The sequence below is a fragment of the Struthio camelus genome, chromosome 27 (assembly GCF_040807025.1).
Source record: "Struthio camelus isolate bStrCam1 chromosome 27, bStrCam1.hap1, whole genome shotgun sequence".
Taxonomy (NCBI): domain Eukaryota; kingdom Metazoa; phylum Chordata; class Aves; order Struthioniformes; family Struthionidae; genus Struthio; species Struthio camelus.
Genome location: NC_090968.1, coordinates 4058243 through 4076967, shown reverse-complemented (window position 1 = coordinate 4076967; position 18725 = coordinate 4058243). Strand labels below are relative to the sequence as shown.

General features: G+C 40.2%; 1 protein-coding gene across 1 annotated transcript in view; it reads right to left on the bottom strand.

Moving 5' to 3' along the window:
* ADRA1A (adrenoceptor alpha 1A) overlaps positions 1-18725 on the bottom strand; it is a 233022-nt gene that overhangs the window by 89999 nt on the left and 124298 nt on the right. The window contains exon 3 of the mRNA XM_068920870.1: positions 5365-5545. The gene's annotated coding sequence lies outside the window, so the exon portion shown is untranslated. The remainder of the gene's footprint in view (positions 1-5364; positions 5546-18725) is intronic.

Sequence of the window (18725 nt, the reverse complement as noted above, 5' to 3'; positions counted from 1 at the left end):
CATGTGGGACCCTGAAGAGCAGCTCTCCTCCTGCCCTCCACCTTTTCTTATTTTTTTGCAGTCCTTGCTTCTAGGAGAAAAAATAAGAAAGGGATCACGTTTCTAAGGGAAGTCTGAAGATAGTTACAAACATTCAAACACACACGTAGCTAAGAGCAGGATACCAACAAATGGCACACCGAGCTTAATGAGAATATAATATGAGTGGGCTGCTAATAAGGGAGATGCACACAAAGTGGTATTTCTAAGATCTTAGGGTGCTGGACAGTGGGCACTAACCTCTTCCTGACTGGATCTCCATAAGATAAGATTCCCAGGAACTTGGGCATTTTGAGGGATTTATCTCTGGCTGATTACAAATGAGAAATCAGGGCTTTTTATTCCAAGCTATTGCATTTTCAGGAAATAAAACTGCTTGCCCTCCAAAAGGCCTTTCCCAGACCCCAGGGTCATATACGCATGCTGCATTTAGTGCCTCTTCACGCAGATGGAACATCTCTATCTCAGGCAATCATTTCTCAGCGCTTTCCAGCACATACTGGCAGGATGAACTTTCTTGTGGGCTCCGGGTACTTGTCTGTCAGGCAAACTACAACTACTTTCATATTTTTATTCAATAAGGGAGTGAACAGCGGAAATAGCCAGATGTTTCCCATGGTACCAGTGCACTCTTTTTAAGGTGATATGGGCCTGATCTTGTCAAAATTAATGGCTTATGGTTATTCATGCTATTATTCTTAATGGGGCCAAGCATATACTGTACCCAGCAAGAAGCTGTGCTTGACTTGTCAAAGATTTATAACACATCATGACCTGGCTGTGCTAACTGCAAAGTATAAAAACTTCATTGCTAATAATGATGCCATGCTCTGAATAAAAAGGAATGAGGAGGGAAAAGTACTGCAGGCTCCCATCTACCAATCCTAGCATCTTCTCGAACTAGTATCTATCACTATCACTGGTCAGAGGTTGCTTGCAGGCACCACAGTCCGTCAGAGGCTAAAAGATTTAGTGATAGCGGGCCAGTCATATTCCATCGTCTGTTTGCACCAATTTGAAGGCTGGATCAGCATCACAATATACTAGGATACTAGCTGCTTTGTAAATACAGAACAGAATGATAGCTTATGCCTTGAAGACGTAGCAGTCTGCCCCTCTCCTAGCAATCTTCTTTACAAGGCCATTGACCAATGATCACACCTTTAAAAAGGCATGTGAAAAACCCACTCAATTTCATACCTACAACATGGAAGACAACTGGATCCCAAAGATGTAATCGAGGAACCTGCTTTCATGATGAGGCTCTACAGTGGAGGCAAGGAAATTACGTGAAGGCAGCTGATTTTGAAAGATAACAACAGATTCCCCCCCTCAGAGATCACACCAAGAAAACTGCAAATGAAAGGACAGCCTATTGCCAAACTACTACAACTGTGAAAAATGAAATTCAACTGAGTAGGGAAACTCCACCTTAATTAAAGCTCAGGTGCTGAAAACACTTGCACAGCCTAAACGTGCATGAAGGGACTCAGTGAAACTACTAGGACTTTAGAGGACACAGACAGAAAATATGCCTCAGTTAGGGAAAAAAAAAAAAGAAAAAGAAAATTCATGGAGATTATTTATCCATTGTAAGGCTTCTGAATACCAATTGGTATGATCTGACTGCGAAAAAATATCCTTCCATATGTCTATTAAAAACATATGCCTCTGCCCATTAGGCTGCAGAGAAAATGGTTTTTTGTTCTTCTACTAGAAAGAAATGTTTTTCTGCTTGCAAGTAAATATTCTGTAACAGAAGGAAACCTCCTAGGAAACAATTTCCTGTAGAAAAGGCTTTGGGCTTCTTCTTTGCTCTAAGTGCATAATTTTGTATTTTTAACCAATGCATTAATTACTGTGAGCCTTACAAACAAAATACTCGTAATTGCTTTACTCGTTCATAACAAGAACTGTGAAAAAGTATGAAAGGGGAAGGTTTGAACTGCAGACTAGAGGTTTTAAAAAAAGGAAAAGAAAAAGAAAATTTGCCTAGTTTTGATGTCTTAAACACTTGGGTCCCCTGGTTCATTAAGACAGAATCATCTCTGCACCATGCTTGATAAAGAGCTGAAAGACTGAAAGGCCTTGATCAAAGCGTTAATATTTCTGCATCAGAGCAAGAGAAAGATTTAAATTGCCATTAAACTCTAGTGTGAGTCTAACCTGCCCAATTATAAGGCTAATACCCCATGGCTCTCAGATCTGTGAAGTGTATGTGTTTTAATGTGAATTTTATGCTGGCCTGGCAAGTTCTAGAGCCCAAACTTCCCTATGGACTACAGAGGAGATGTAAGGTGGGCAAAGTCAAATCCTTTCTCACATAGGTACATTTGTGAATTACCAGCAATGCTACCTGTAATTGCTAAGGATCACCTGAGATCAGGCATATTGGAGTGGAATGATCATTTACAGTAATACAGACTGAGGACTCCCATTCTCCAGGGTAAAAGACCTTGTTCACTGAAGTTGAAATGTCTGCAGATGTCTAATTTGTTTCATCACATTCAACTTCTATTGATTTTAATGCAAACGTATTTTATTTGTTTTCATAAACTCCACCTCAGTGAGCAAAAGCAGTTGCAAAGGGTTCCCTTGTAATAGGTTGGATTCAGCTGGATTGAGTGGAGTTCAACATATGGAACGAAAGCACAATCAGATCCTGAGTAAACAACACGTCCCTTTGTTCACATTCTCCCCTATATTGAACAAACAGCGTATTTAACTCCAAGCAACCCCTCCGGCAATTTTGCTGAAGATGGACAATCTAGCTTGTCAGTTCCTATTACGATTGCTAAGTCTTTTTTCCTAAGTCAACATGAAAATATGACTAAACTTTTATAGATGCAGACTCTGAGTTTGTTTTGGTTATGGTGCCCGTATGTTCAATTGCATCCCTAAATGGCACACTCAAACTTTTGGCTGCTGTTGGTAGCGTTAAGATGCTAAAGAATCCCGTTCTTATAGCAAGTACATAGGTCTACTTCCCCCTTCTTCCAGGTAAGATCATAGGATCACACCAGTCTCCTCCTACAGGAAAGCAAAAGACAGAACACACAAGATGCTACCATCAGGGTCAACACTTCTAGCTCACAGTAGGGAAAATCAAAGTATTTCGAGACTGGCACAGCATTCCTGAGAAAATCATTTTGCCTATCCACGCCTCAGCTTCCGCCCTAGAAAAGACTTTCAGAAACTCGAGAACCACACATAACTGGTATTTTTAATAGATCAGCATTTTTTTAAATTTGTCTCTGTTCAGCCGTGAACATTAGTAGTTTTAAAAGAAAATTCAGTATTTCACAGGAGTAGTGCATGATTCCAGGAGAAGGTTTTTTAAGGAAAAATTGAATAGTATGATACTATTTTATAAATCGCAAACTGTGGCAACAGTTGCTGTGCGTTTTATCTCTGTGTCTAGGTATACCCTGTCAAACATTAACCAGAAAAATGGAGAAGATATTTAAAATTATTTTTTAAAATCCAATAAAACCCAACAAGAAGTAACTTCCAGTAATAGTGATACTTTGCACTTAAAGACTCTTTCATCTGTGGATTGGAAAACGTTTTACTTATAGATAATGATGGTTTACAACACACTGCCACATTTTGTCATGCCTACATTTAGACTGCAGTAGTGCTAGGCAGGCTTCGAGGTGCAGGCCTTATAACAATAAACACACCAAGAGGCACTTTCAGTCCTTGGAGAGACTTTAAGTTATACAGATGAGGCAAACAACTGGAGAATGTAATTATCCTAGTGTACAAGTAGTTTATTAAAGCTCAGATACATTAATGACCAAAATCAGACAGCATCAACTGTAAGCCTTTCTCTCTGCCCGTTCTTCCTGCTTATAGTCCCTGAGCCAGTTGCCTTTTAAAAGGTGGCAACACCTGGGCCAAATGGACTTGTATGAATTATCAGAGACTTTTGATACATTAGTAAATTTTCCAAGACTGTCACCAAACTGAAAATTGGATGCCACTGTATTGTGTTTATCCATCTGCTACCACTGCTCCTATTTTCATGATGCTAGAGTATTTCTGATGGATGTCCATACATGTTGTCCACTTGGATGAGTCCTGATACACGTTAGCAATTCTAGTGGTGACTTCTGCCAAGATCTTTTTATTGCAATCTTATTTATAAATTACTCATTTATGAATTATGTATTTGCTTGATGTGTGCTTTAATTAAGATAAGATTTGGGGAACCCCTCTGCTTCAAGCTAATCAACGATCACCGTGAGGCACCTGAGCACCTCAAATCATCACAGGAAAAGACAGATGCACGTACTTTTTTTTACCAGCAATCTCCGTATCGTAAAACATAGGTACAAATCAACAAAAATCACAGCTGAAAACAGAGTCATCTTTGCGCTCTGCCTCAGGTTCCACACTATTATGTCTTGCCTATTGTATCAGGAAGTTGGAACACAGACCCACAGATTTGCTGACAGTAATAAAACAGCACATTGCCTTGGAATCGACATATGCAGAGCACTGTTTGGCTTGTGGGTTTTTTTTTCTTCTTGCAGCTTTGCCTGCAAAAAAAAGGAGCCCTAAATCTTATGCAAACTTTTCCTAAACATGTAGGGAAGTAGGGAAGACCTCAACAAATCTTCAGAAATTGCAGGGAGTCACACTCCACCAGCGTCTCTGAAAATGCAACAGCTGATATTGAAAACTACATTTATTGGCTCATCGGTTCCAAAAAGAGAGGAAATTAATGCCAAATCTGTCATGCAAATCTGCCTAGTCCACCAGACACTGCATACAGGCTACCATCAAGTGGAGTTTGGAGCCAGTCACTGCCACACGCAAGTTATGGACGGGCAACAGACGCCAACAGAGAGTTTGCGCATTTTATGACGAAAGCTATTCCAGAGCTCCTGAAACACAGCCCTCGCTGCCCTTGACAAATCAACGGAGGGAGAGGCATTAGCAACGGATATAATCACACAGAACTGTGAAAACTGCACCCATACTATCCAAAAGATTGACAATGAAGAGAGAGCTAGTACTGAAAGACCACGTTAATGAATATTTGTACAGCTGTGGTGCTTTTGGGAAAGAGAGAGAGAATATCTTACAAGTGTTTTGCCGTATATATAAAATTTCTTGTGTTGTTTATAAGATACTTATAACATTGAAAAGGTATACAGACGCATGCATCTTTTAATAGCATTGTTAGAATTTTCCACCTAAAGCCAATAGCTGAAATTGTCTCTGAATATATGGCTCTAGGCCTTTCAGAAGGCCTAGATTGATACAAAATACAAGAAAAGGGGCAGGATTTAGGCCTTTAAAATCTAAGTGACTTACCCAAGGATGCACAGGAAAATTTACTGCATGCCACTTGCATGAACTCCACCCAAGATGATGCTTCTTATCCAGGTTTTTAAAGTCATGCTCCTCTCTTTGGCTTCAGCAGACACTTAGAGGACCCATAAGAATAGCTGCAGAAAACGAAGTCCACATGCCATCAGCAGGTGTTCCTGTGGGGCTGGGGAAAAAAAAAAAACCAGAGAGCCTTAAATGTATACTGATTAGTAAACAGAGAATACCTATCACAATCTAATTGCACTGTCTGGATTAACTGTTCCTAAGAACTTTGTTCTTAGGAAAATAATTAGCCTGTGTGATCTCTGATGCTTCTTTAAGCAAATCAACTGTAAAAAAGATCAACAGATCTCCTTTTTCCCCCTAGAAAACCTGTCTTAGAGAAGCAGAGAAACACGAGGTACTAAATAGCATGAGCTGTTCTCAGTCTCAAAGAAGAAATGCCCTCTTTCAAATTTCCCAAACATACTTGAAATCCACTGTCACCAGAGCAAAAATAAATCGGAAATGACTTATCTGGGAGTTAAAGAGTGAAGAGTTTGGCTTCATTTGTAGTCATTCCAGTGGAGTCCACAGTGGATAAGCCACCCTAGGCATGAAGTTAGCTTAGATTCATTTATCTGTGTGAAAGTCTGAATACAAGAGTGAAGATAGATTTTCCCTAAATCCCATGGAGAAGAGGGAAGAGCCACCACACCGAGCTCTCTCAAGAGATGAATGCAGCTCTTACAGTTCAAAGGTAACCTGCCAGTTACCCTCAGGATGGGAAATTAAAGGTATAGGCAGAGCTGTGATCCTTTTCTGCTGTCCCCCCACCGCTCATTCTTCTCTTTTTCACCTCTTAAATTAGGTTTGCAGTAATTCCAATCTCTGTATCTAAATCTTGCCACAACTTAGTTCCCATTCTGCACAATAGAACAGAACCACACTGATTTCTTTCTCCTATCCTTTTGGTCATGTTTATTTGGAATGCAAACTTTCTGAGACGTCTTAAATGTGCATGTGGACACATACAGCGCCTGGCACCCCAGGGAGTTTCAAACGACAGAACAATCTCAATCGTACAGTGATCGTATAGTACATCACTATGTTATCCTCTCCCTCTTAGGTGTAGTTAAAAAATTAAAGACTCGTTGTAGAAGTCTGTCTTGGTGTTTGGATGGGAAGTTATAAACTTTTTCTCTGATCTCATGTTGTTTTATTCCTTCATTTGCATTTTGGGAAGGAAAAGAAACCTTTCCATAAGGCTGCAGTGTTTAAATCTCAGTTTATTGTTTTCTATCAGGGCAAAATGTTAGTTCTAAGCCAGGTGTTTTGAATTAATGGACTACAGGTTTAAAGGAATGAGAAAACTGCCAGAAATGTTCCTGCATTTGTTCTAGCCTTGAAAAGCATTGATTTAATTAATCTTCCTTCATCAGCAGCAGAAAGCATGGGTCTAATTGCAAGCTCAGAAGCATCAGTTGTCCAAGCGATTGGATAGTAGTTAGAGATGAAAGGGAGTAAAACAAGGCATTGATGAATGCAGGTTTATTAGGAGCTTTGTCTCATTGACTTGTCTTGTGAAGCAGTTGGAAATTGGCTACAAAGTAATAAAAGAAAATTAAAACACATAAAACTTTGTTAAAGTAACATGGAAAAGCCTGCATTAAACACAAAAAAGCAAGAGCTAGGGAGTGAGAAGTAAAACACACCGTAAAGACTTGCTGTCCAATCCAAAGCCCATTGAAATCAATGGCATAGTGACAGACCCAGCTGAAGCTTATTATTCAGCCATTAGAGGTCTATTTGGGCTGTACGGTGCTGCAGAGCATGCGTACTTACTGCTAAGCAACAGGGCCAATGCCGGCACTCGTGCTGTGTACAAACACCTCTCTGTATAGGTATATAGTTTGGTATATATGAACAAAATTATAATGCCTAAAGAAGACAGCAGATCCTAAACAGCATGGTGACCAGCAGGATTCCCCAGGGACATTAGCTGGCTCTGAGCAGGCCTTAAGCCAGCTCTGCAGAGGCTCAGTACAGAACGAGTTGTCCACTGAGCCATGGCATCTTCACATCTTGGAAAGCAACATGTGGTTAGAAGCAAGAACTTGAAGAACTGCGGTGACTGAAAACGGTATAGAAAATTCACGTAGCGACTCCAAGGTCCAGTTCCTTCCACAGTGGCTACGCCCTATCTCAAAGGGGCCTGCATTTGAGTGGCAGATGCACACAGCCTGTATCATCCCCAAATACAGTACTTTATTTCTGAAGACTGTCCTAACTCAAACAAAGGTTCTTAACATCAACTTGCCTTCTCCTAGCAAGTTTTTTTCCAAACACTTTTTCTTTGAAATATTGATTGCAATCAAGTAAAATCAAGAACCTTACAAAACTTCTGCATCTTGTAGAGAATGACTGCTTGGTAAGAAGAACTAGGAAGTCACTGTTTTTTTTCCCTGTTTGATTTTTACAGTCTGGCTCTGGTGTGATAGAGAAGCCGGGAGATGACTCAGGTCTCCAACTGAAATTTCACATGAAGTCAAATGTTCTTCTTGATTACGTGCTGAATACCTACCACACACAGCATCAGTCCCTACTCCTGCAGGCACCTCACAATCACATCCAGGTACCAGACCCTATTTCGGGAGCTCTGAGGCTCCCTCAAAGACAATCAGGCTTGTCTTTGTGCTTGTCTTTGATCCTACTCCTTGCTACCTGACAGCCTATTTGTACTGTACATGCTCAGTAGATAGAGACTTCCATCTTCTCTGTGCCGTGTTTATCACACATGAAACCTGATCTTGGCTGGGGCTCATGGGTGCTAGTGTAATACTAAAATAAGTCTACAGTTTCGGTAATATGCAGCTGACAGCAGTGGTGGAAATCAGCGTGCTTGCGTAAGTCAAGTGGTCATCACAGTGGTCTCGCAGGTGGCAGCCATCCTAGCATCTAAATTTAATAGATTAGACGGAAAATAATGCCTCCCCCAATACTTTCCCTTAGGGGACTGTATCTCTCAGGAAAGCATTTCCCAGTAATTAGCACCTGTGTCTTAAAAAAAATCAGAGCCTGCCATTCCTTCTAAAGCAGGGCAGTGGGAAGCTCTGCTACATTTGCATTTTTCTTGGTATCGAAAACGTGCTACAGATTATGCAGTCAGCAGGAAGTTCCCGTCTGAATCTCCTTTGTGGGGGGTAGATGCAAGGGCCTGTTGTTTCAGCCCTACACAGGGTTATGAGAGCACAGAAAAAGCAGCAGGCCTCTGAACAAAACCGATTTGAGCAACGGCAGTAGCCTCTGCACTCGTCCCCTTCCCAGAGGACAGTGCCTTGTAGGGTGCAGTGAAGAACCAGCCCAACTACTTTTAAGATGCTGCAAATTGGATGTATGCAAATTTTCCTGATAGGAAAAAGGAGTGTGGGGGGAGAGAGCCAATGTTTTTCAATGAGGCAACTGCAGTCAAATAATCTACTTATTGACACTTAGAGGAAGCTTGAGATTATTCTGAGTTAGATCCATGGATGCAGATCAATAGTAGAAATTGTTGTGTTTCTGCAAAGGTTCAGGTTAGTCCCATAATTTCCTGTGGAAAAAACAGGACTGTCCTCAAGGCAAGGTTTTTCCTTCTCCCCTTATCCATCTCTACTGCTGTCAGCTTAGTCAGCTTAGTTTCCAAACTCCAGCAGTTCAAAGTGGACAGTGAAATAAGAGAGTTATCAAAAGAATTTAGTGTTACTGAGAGGTACCATCAGCCATAATTATTGATGACTGAACAGGAGAATGCGAAGAACATGTTTGTTATGGAAAACAGCAGAGCAATCCTATTCACTTACACTACACACATTAGCTTGCCTCCAATTCAATATAGGAGGAGAGATCACCATTTGGATGGTCAGATGAGATTCCTATTTGGGCTCACTCCTACAAAGATTCAGAAGTACAATTTAAAATCTATCTTAGGTGAGATAGATAGTATAATCAAGAATCACACGAAGGTGACACTCAGAGGCTGTTTCATTAAAAAAGGAGGATGACCATATTGTTAGTGAACTCTGAAGCTTCTGGTAATACTTGCTGGTTTAGCTTTGTTAGGTGAGAGAATAAAAATAATTTATGAGCTCAAAGACTCAAGGGAGTTGCTTGCCTTTAAATTAAGAAAGTTAGCATGCTAGCAATCAGGAAACGGAATTTGTATAATAAACCTTCCTCCCATCAACTGCTTGTTACCCTGTTTTCACTTGCAAATCTTTAGTAACATGCTTTTGAGAACAGAAGGATCTCTAATTTTCCTGGGGAAAACGCCTTGATGGTGAAGAGTGACTTAAGCAGTGCTAGGTAGCCACCAACTCATCAGGAAGGGTCAGGTGTGCAATTAGGAATGGAGCAACGGAGATGATAAGCTGCTTGCGTAACTGCCCTCCTCCCCGCAACTATCATAGTAGGTATCTAACTTCCTTTGGCGTTTCACAAAACTGAGTATCAAACTGCATCTAAAGATGGTTAAATCCTTTAGTAAATTTGACACAACATGTTTTCTTTTCCTCTCAAGCAAATGTAACCATAAAGAGATCTGATAAAGTATTATAATACTGTTAATGGCAAATATGCCATTTAAATGTAGAGAAAAGGGATAGATTGTTAATGAGGTACTTAGTTTTCTGAATGAATCCCATTTTCTTCTAGCATTTTGATTACCGTCACTTCTCTGATCCCAAAACATCTCCTGCTTCAAGAATTACTTAAAAACAGTCTTTGTGTATGGAAAGTGATTGATTCCTTTATTTTATTTTGCAAACCTGATTTTGCTTACTCTGCAAAGAAGATCATACACATTTTTATTTTGTTGCTTTGTCACTTTGTTGCTTTGTAGGAGGAAAAAAAGGAATGAAATTATTTTGTGCTGATTATTAAAACAAAAGAAACAAATCCTTTGCGGCAGGGATGTTAACTATCAACTCATCGGGACTGCAATGGCTTTAAATCTACCACAACTGCTACTCAGAATTTGTTTCCACGTTTGCATCAGCATTAAAGCAAGATAGAGAGTAGGACAATTATTTGACAATACCAGTACGCATAACGAGCACGCTGTTTATTGTTTGTCTGTGCCCTTCAAATTCAAATCTACAATGTACTGTGCTGTAACAAGTTATCACGGTTCCGCTAAGGGAGGGTCACTCTTTTGTGGGCTACTTTAGCCAAAGACAAAGGCGTAGATAGTTTGATGTAGCTCAGTCCATGGTGAGAGAGAACTGAACTGTTTTGCCACACATTGCATTTGTCATTAGCTGAAGTTGCATGCACGAAGCAAGCTGCTGCAGCGCACCTGAGTGATGGTAACTAGATTGTGGCTTTGAGTCCTAAAAAGCTTTTAGTTCTGATCTATGCAGAATATAGGGGAAAAAAAATCTTTCCATAGACTGTCTATACTGGTCAAAGTAGTATCTAGCATTTGAGCTCTACGATATAACTGCACTGATTTTAGACGGTACTACCTTTATGCTGACACAAAATTGAATTTGTGCACTGATAGGGCATCGAATTAATCATTTGGCATCAGCACGGCTGTGTCAATGCTGGCTGTATTTGTAATACAAGTACTTATTCTGCTACTTTTAGCTACCACTTATGCATAAGAAGGTACGTTCTCAAGAGGGAAGAAGGGAAAAGGGTCCAAGTGTACGGCTTAGCAACTGTTTATTTCTGGGGATGTGCACAGTTTGTGTGATACATTTTGTATCTTAAGAGAGACATTGCTTCAGACCTCCTCCCTATGCTACTGTCACTACAGAGGATCTGGCCCACGTTCTATTAGTATCCAAGGGAAGAGGAAGAAGGATATCCAGCAAATAGATATGCACACTAACTAGACAGAATTTGTCGCCTAATGCTGCTTCCCTTTGACTTCAGCTGAAGCAGGATTGTGATTAAAAGGAAGAGGGGATACATTTATTTTTAAATCCACGTATTTCTAAAAAATAAAACTTCAGTGGAAAATCTGCATTAAAGATATAACCCAGTGGCACTGTGGTTCCTTATCCCATAAAGTTGCAACTGAAAAATGGGGCAGATAATGTGAGCTTTTGTCATTTATATCTGAGAAGACTTCAGGAAGCAAAGACTTTCATGTGAATCTTGTAAAAGGATTTTCTGCAAAACTCTGTCAGAGTGAGAATAAAAAAAAAATCTCAACTCAAGAAAGGGCGCCACGTTAAACAGATGTACAATATTGCCTGGCAGGTCTAAAACCCTCATGAGCTCTAATTTTAAGTTTGCTAAACCTTGAAAAGTTTTACCTTTATTGGTATCCAAATGTTCAGAGGTTTTTTTCCTTCCCTTTTGAATACAATCACTGTAGGAAAATCCTGGCTATCAAGATTGCAAAGTCAATGATTTAAAAATACTTACATAGAAGGAACATGCCAGCTTTTGTGCGTTTAAATCATTCTCCTGCAAGCTAAAATATGTACTTAAACCAAGCCATGTGACAAAAAAAGATGGGATTTTGAGAGTTTAGCTTGAAAAGTGAGATCTGTATGGTTGGAAACACAAGAGATGGTAGATCTAAATTACCACTGTACTGTTTGCATAATTTCTTCATGACAATACCTGCTCTTACGACATACCCAGCGTTCATTGCTCCTACAGGAAGCTTTAAAACACCAGATGTAAATGGTAAGTCTGTGCTTTCTCTTCCTGTAAAGGGGGCAAATGCAAAAGACATCACTAAACTCCGTTTTCGGGTTGGGAGCAAACTTCCCCCTCCTGCAGTAAGTGTTTAAGCATGTTCTGAACTTCCTGATTAATATTATCCCTGATTAGGTTGTAGATAATCCTCTGATTAAAGTGCTCTTGGCTATTTTGGAGCGTCGCATAAATATACATGAAGGTAAGAGACAAGAAAAGAGTAAACAGACAACAAAACATAAGCTGGCAGCTACTGCCCCGAGATACAATGCAGAGATTCAGGTCCTGGTGCTGATCTGCACAAATTAGGAAACATGGAACTCTACCTAGGAGGCATTTGCCTCCCTTGGGAATGGCCGATACCTGGAACGAGGACAGACTCTTCTGAGGCCAGTGAGAGTCAGCCAGCCAGCCTTCATCAGAGTCAGGCGGAGCTTTATGCGGTCAAGAGGGTTAGAGGTGTTATGAAGGAACGACAGATGTTTTGGTTCGGCCCGCAGTAAAGACAGAACACAGAAATAATCTCAGCTACACTACCATGCTCGGTTGTGCTCAACTATGAGATTTTAGATTCAGGTTTCTAACTCAGGATTAATATATTTGCATTTCAAGTTTTTCATTCAATACTTTACGGCTTTTTTACCAACAAGTACAGATCCTTCATTTCCCCACTAAAATCCATACTGCCATCCCTGAAAGCAAATACGTTTCTGCTTCTTGGATGTGATTTTAAGTGCCAGTGCTTAAGGGCCACGTTTACTGTAAGCACGTGACACAATCATGTAACAGAAGTATTCCAGTTGACATAAATAGGTTCTTGGTTCAAGATGTAAGTAATTCTTTTGATGCATAAAAAACACAAGTGCCTTTATAAAAGTACTTTGCTTGGTATTTAATTTCTTCCCTGAAAGTTTTCTGGAACTTCCTTATTGGTGTGAGTTCAGCCAAGAGGCCTAACAACTTCACACAGTCGGATCTGCTCTCGTTCATTCTGTGTGCAGAAAAGATAAACCTGGCCTGGAGTCCCACACTGGTTCTTAGATCAGCTCAATGGGATACAAAACCTTGTCATTTAGGGCCTAAAGTGGTCTCCAACCATGAAGAACTATGGATGAAGCTTTATCCTGTACTTGCTGAGTTTCTTCCACCTCACCTTCCTCTTCAACGTCTAATAGCGGCTAGGGCAAAAGACAAGACACTGGACTAGACTCCCACACAATACAATCTAGGCCAGTAATTCTTACTCCCCCTACCCTTCAAAGTCTTTATATTACTATCCAAATAAGATTTAAAAAGACCAAAAGCAAAACTATCTAGCACTCCCTAATACAGTGGAAAATAAATACATCAAAATTGAATTAAATCAATAACATTCACACTTCTCTACCCCTTTCCTGCATCTGATTACTTTTCAAGCAGGTTCTGCACAAATAGATGTTTCTATCATGTACGCTCCACTGCTGTCACACTTCCAGATAAACAGCAGCCCACTCTGCTGCTGCTAGCATTCTTTTTATCTGAAAGCAAAAAAGCAAACACTCCTAACCAACAATGCTGCTTTTCATTTTAGGCAGCTTATTAGTGGAGCCTGTGGGCACAAACCTCCCTCCCCTTCTCTGTGACACCTGGAGAGCTGTTACCAATTGTTTTCTCTTGAGGCCTTTCATCCTGAATCCCTGTCTCTCCTGGTGACCTTTACTCACACCAGGTTTTTATTTTTATCTTTGCTTTCCCTCTGAGGCTCTGCTAAAGATGAAGGAGAACTGGTTCAGCTGTACCAGTGAGCAACCAAGCTTTCAACCCCTGAACTGTACAGTTTCATCGGAAACTGAATTGACAAAAATAAGGCAGTTGCCCCTGTGTTTCTGCAGCGCGCTTACAGAGGAGAACATGTGTCTTCAGAAGAGGTGAACCCTCTTCGGCTGCTCAGTAGTAGAGTTTTTTCTCTAATTTACAGAGCGGATGTTCATGCTACGATAGTGGAAGACGACTACCACCAACATAATTGATTGTCACTGCTGCGGGTTCACTGTGCTGTAAAAAGAGGTGCTCAATCTTTCCAAATGTCAGCGTGTTAAATTGACAATATCCAGCAATACGCAATTAAGGCTTTTGCACATTTTCCCCAGCATAATTTCCGCTGCCAATGGAACTGTCTAATTTTTTAGTGCTCATCTATATTTGATAAATCATGAAATTCTGAATTTAGGAGAAAAAAATATCAACATCTACCTTTTTCAGCCCAGCTCTAATACTCACAGACACAGCCAGAAAGTTAGAAAGTACCTGAAAACTCTCAGGGAAACTGTTCCCTGAAAACTCTACAAAAGGATGCCCCAGAGGACACAAAATTACAGTCTGGCCACCGATATGGAGGTTATGTCTGCTTAGTGGTCAAAAGCACTGTCACTGTGACATGAAATAAGGAACTAACTATATTCCCAGCTTCCTCCATGATCAGCATACAGCACAACCTTTAGATTTACTTTTGCAGTTCTCCTGAAAGGGCAGCAATCTGCATTTTACAGATGGGGAGACCAGCCAGTGACCCAGCTGAAGTCATAAATGGGTGCCCTTAGCGCAGTGCCTTCTGAGCATTAAGGCTGCACCCTAAGCATTGAAGCGTCCAGTAGCCTAGCTCAGTATTAATGGCCTGCTGAGTCTTTGTTCTGACTCCATCAATTCAATGGCCGTTTAATAATGTTCTATTTTTGTAATGTGGATACATGTCTACTGGGAACTGGACTGAGACCAAATCATCTTATGCAGACCCTGCACATCCATCAACTGGCCTAGGAGTGACTCACTCTGACTATCTATAAACCAAAGAAAAATTCTACAGTTAAGAATAATTCTAATTAAGATGAGTGACCGAAGTATTGAAACCCACCCACTTAAATTAGGTTGAAAAATTCACTTTGCACGCCCCTCAATTTTTTTAATAAAAACTTTTGTTATGCACAATGAGTAATTGTTACTCAGACCAACTGGAACTGTACGTGCAGCCTGTTTCAAAAACATATCTCAGGTGCATCTACTCCAAATGAATGGGTCACTTGGCCTACCAGTTATGTGACCACGGCGAAAATGTACATTTGGGTATGTGTGGAGATCTGGCATTTGCAGGGAAGTGCTGAGGGAACAGCGAGAAAGACAGTAGCCACTCTAAGTACAGCTCTTTATGTGTCTGATGCACTTCGTAACACTACATAGGACAGCTCCTCTCAGCACCTCAAGATTAATGAATAACAGGAACCGTTTCCCACTTCCAACACGTGTTATAGATCACAATGTTGAGCCTGGGAATGTCCCTAGATAGGTATGGCAGGCTGCATGTTTAGTTGCTCTTCTTGACAGTTTTTGCATCTTTGAGAGCAAATATATTGTGAGTAGCAGGAGAAAAATCAAGTCTTCTGGCAAGACGTACACATTTCATTCCATCAATGGAGGCAATTTAATCAAGAACGTGGGCCGTTTATTGCAACATGCACCTTCTCAGGAGCACTTTCTGGCGTACCGTCCCATTAAATCTCTGAGTCCCTGCCTCTCTGACTTTGTGACTATTCTCTTTCTGTGACCACAGTCTAGCGCAGATACACAAGAGAGAGGATAAAACTAGAGAAAAGCTGAATCTGAAAGAAAAAAATATCTGGAGAAGATAAAGAAAAATATGCAGCAAGAAAGGAGTGAGTAAAGCAATTTATTTGCATTAAAAAACTCCGGGGTCAGCTTGCGTGACCTGGAACTACAGTGATTATTGCTAGATGAGAAATGTTACACATGCCTATCAGAACTGCCTAAATTTAATAGTCCTTACTGCTCTAGCATTTTCTTAACATCAGTCCTTTTCTTTGTACAGTTATGGGAATATTTGCTCCTTAGACCTGAGTATATCTCCTTTTTAAGAGTAGCTCCATTCTTAGCAGTTTGCTCATCTCGTTGACTCTTCTGCAAATGCCAGCCAGATTTGTGGAGTGGAAGAGAGAACAAGAAAAAGCACTGAGGAGCACTCTGCAGTGAAGATATTCTATTCTCTTCCTTACTATCAAGGTGAAAACCGAGTCTTTTGCAGAAGGCCTCTGTGCCACTTGAGTTCCACTTAAGTCCTTAAAACTATGCTTTTCAAAAGACTGTACCTTTCTTCTTAAATGCTGAGTGGTGTTTAAGCTCACGCAGGACTTGCACTGATCCTCCATGTAAGACTGAACTTCACCCCTAATATACACAGGTTCACAGACTCATCTCCGTAATACCAGGGAAGACCCAGGACAACCTTCTTGATAATAATGACTTTATTCCAGTTCTAAGGTGCTAGAGGATCAGAACTGAGTCCTTTAATCGTTACAAACCTGCAGTGAGGGTGCGTTAGTTTGGGTGCAAGTCACCATATCTCATTTACATATCTGTCTTTAAGCTAGATCTATAAATGGTTCTGATGCAACAAATAATTCAATGCATTTGTCAGAGTAGAAAGTGTTTAATCTTAATGACTGCCTTCCAGTGATAATTATGTTTTTAAATAGTTTCTGTCAACCAAAAAATATTTTCTCCTCTTAAGGCATTGTTTGCTTTCTTTCAGGAAGGAAACAAACTCATGGGCTGACATTTCTTTGATAAGCTATAGAACATCAGCAGTACTTTCAAAACTGGCCATAGTGGTGAAGGGTATCCTCATATCTCCATAAAGAAATAGAAAATAGAAAATATCAGCATCAACAGATGGACAAGCCAGCAGGAGGATTTGCAAGAGGCACCTGAAATAAACTAAGCTGATAGGATTTGGCACTTCTATCAAAGCAGATCTCGCATAACAGCTTCTAAATTCAGCGTGACATACATTTCCATTTCTTTTACACAATTTTCACTACACTGCTGCACCTGAACAATAACATATAAAAAAATCCAAGACATATTGTTACAACCATACTTGTACCCCACAAATGGATACGGATCGCTCAGTCCACCCAAAACCAAATGAATAGCTTATACATTATTTAAATGACAGTATTGCACTTTATTTGCCTTCTAGATTGGGAAAGATTCTGGATTTGCAGGGTCTGCATTTCAGCTTTTCTTTTTAGCCAACAGAACTTGAAACTTAACCTTTTCAAAAATGTAATGTTGTGACATTAATAATCACAAGATACAAGAAACTGAAGAGGTTTTAGGACCTCTGAAGGAGAGCACAAAATACTGCATTTGCAATATGGAGTGGGTGGGAGGGATGTTCATCCACTTAACACAAGCACTGACCTGGATGCTCTGTTCAGTGTGTCTGCTGGCTGGAGAGCCCAGCCTCCTAAGTTCAGCTGTAGAAATACTATCATTAGACAGCTAAATACCTTTGCTATTCTAAACCTCGGTGCCTGGGAAACCTATGTCTCATTGGCATCTGAACCACTTACCCGTCTTTTTGAACACTTGCTCTCCAAAGACGGGTAAATACTGTTACTCATTTACTAGAGGAGTCTTTGTTTTCCAAAACTGTTCTTGCTTAAGCCAAGGGAACTGTAAACAGCCCAGTGGCTTATCTGAAAAAGCTGGGTCCGGACATACTTTCACAAGAAAATAATGGCCTGCACCAGGCATCGCAGACTCCATACATCTTGAACAGATTGGATTACCAACTGCTCAACTTCAAAGACTTGCTCATCTGCGGAGAACAACCAAGCTCAAGACTCAAATTTCTTTTTGATTAGGCCTTTCAAAGCATCCCTAAAAAATCAAAAGGGAAGAATATAGCATTATTCTATGGCAATTCTGACAAAAAAGCTGCAATGTTAGACTGTTTAAAACAAAAAAGGTTTGCCTTTTTTTATTCTGGAATGCAAAGCACCTTATTATAAATATAAGAAAACCCAACAGCCTCCTGATGATAATGACTCAGCCAATTTATCATAACAAAATGTCAGTGTCATCCGTAGAATAATCACGTAAGAATACTTCAAAAAGAGAAAAAAATGAAATGCACCCAGTACTGGGATGACTGTAGGGGTTGCTTATGAAAACCATTAAAGTGAGAGGCTTAAGTGATTAAGTTGAATATATAGCTCATTCATTTGCAATTGGATTTTAACTACGGACAAGATGAGTGAAAACAAGAACGGCAGTGTCTGCATCATAATATTAATAAAACATAATTAGGAAAAGATTAGCATAGGAGAAAAGAAAAGCATCTTAATTCACCTTCCCTTAGCTTGCCAACGTGTCTCTTGCTGTTGATTATTATTTCCAGGAGCCAGTGTTTACAAAGGTTTGATTAGATTGGAAGAATGCAAATTAAGAGGGAACTCACTGACAACGTATTTCCCCCTCTCTAGCCAAGAAGGTGCTTGGAGATCACAATAGATGCTACTGCACTATAGGTGGACTAGCTAGATCACAGAGATAGTGGTGGCTATTGTGTATTTCCGTACAAAATTTCTTAGCGTGCCTGACTCCCAATTCAGAGAGGTTCACAGGGTTTTAAGGTCATAGGCTCCTCCATTAAACAGTGATTTTCTCCTGGAGAACTCAAAGTATTCAGCAGAGATAAAATATTGCTCATAATTTCTAAGAAGAGAAACCTGAGGCCATGAGAGAAAAATTTTTCCATCTACCAACATGTATTGGGTCAAACTCAGAAAAAAGAACGAGCATGCAGACTCCTAGATCTACTAGTCAACAGA